The sequence below is a fragment of the Oratosquilla oratoria genome, chromosome 11, assembly GCF_046742065.1.
Source record: "Oratosquilla oratoria isolate Oo_2021 chromosome 11, ASM4674206v1, whole genome shotgun sequence".
Classification (NCBI taxonomy): domain Eukaryota; kingdom Metazoa; phylum Arthropoda; class Malacostraca; order Stomatopoda; family Squillidae; genus Oratosquilla; species Oratosquilla oratoria.
Window position 1 is genome coordinate 73,579,197 of NC_134787.1, and position 1,617 is coordinate 73,580,813.

A 1,617-nucleotide genomic window follows, 5' to 3' on the forward strand; every position below is an offset into this window, starting at 1 on the left:
ACAAATAAATATATAAATGAATGAATACATGGCCTGAAATGGTTATGGTCTTGGATCATGTGCTGGACTTGTTTACACCTATATCTCTACAATATGTGATATCAGAGCTTAAATACTTCCCATAGAATTGGTAATACTAGAACCTTAAGCACGCACGTGTGCGAGTACACACATACACACGCATACACATGTACATAGATACACGCTCAAACACACACACACACACACACACACACACACACACACACACACACACACACACACATACAGGCACGCACACACACACACACACACACACACACACACACACACACACACACACACACACACACACACACACACACACACACACAAATTCACATACTCTTGCATATTTTCATACTATATACTCTCTCAAACTCCCACACACCCTCATACTCACAAACACAGAAATGGATAGTAGTATCAGTGGAAGCTTTTGAAGACAAGAGAGCACCTCGAGCTTGAGATCATATATTTGGATGTGCGTGCACCTCTTCCGTATCTTTGATTATATTCATACAGGACAAGAAATTAGAATTACTCACATTTCATTTGAAAGATATCTCTCATCGCGTCTTAACTTAAGAAGGCTCTCACCCGTCACCAGCTTCTATCAGCTAAAAGACAAACGAGCTTCATGGTGTATGATAGATAAACTCATCTAATTGCCGACTTCAGGCATGGGCTTGCTTTGCAGACCGAAAAGATAAGAGGGAGCCCGGAAAACTGCTTCTGTTGAGGAGGGGAAAGAAAAGGCGAAGGGGGTTGAGAAGGAGCATGAGGAAGAGGAAAGGATTAGGAGGAGGAAGGAAGAAAAAAGAGGAAGAGGAGGAGGAAGAAAAAGAGGAGAAGAAAGAAAAGAGAAGGAAGAAGAACAGGAATTTGGGGTAGAGGCGGTGCCGTCGGCTGCGACAACGGACTCCATTCGCAGCCGAAGAAAGCCTTCGAGGCCATAAAGGCGAGGGCGGAACATTCCCTCCAAGAAGAGCGGTCGGCGGTCGGCGTCCCTCTGTGAGGAGAGGAAAGATGAAGAGAACGAGGAAGAGGAGGCAGAATTATAAGAGGAACTGGAAAAATGAAAAAGAGAGTATTAGATGGAGAGGAAAGAAGAGGAAGAATAAATGGGAGATGAGTAGGAGGAGGAGAAGGAAGAAGGAGGTAATAGGTGAATGAGACGAAAAGAAGGTGCCAGATGATGATTGAAGGTGATGAAAATAAAGGAAGCAAAGGGAAAGAAGGAAGAGGTTGTTTTCGGGGGGTCTAAGAAAGAAAAGGAACTATTCGTTGGAGAGTTCGAAAATATGAAAATGAGGAAAAGAAAAAAGAAGGGTCGACTTCGACTATGAATACATGGAAATAGTCCGTGGAAAATAACGGGATTGAGGATGAGGAAATAATTTGAAGAAAAGTAGGGGAGAAGGGAAAATTAGAGGGAGAAGATCATTAAGTGGGTCGCTGTGGAAAAGCAAGTGAGGACAGGGTAAGAATGGGAAGAGAAAAAGAAAAAATTAGAAAATGAGAAAAAGAACCTATAAAGGTGGGCAATAAGGAGGATAACAGAACACAGAAGAGAGGAGGCTGGTGGAAGGCAGACGA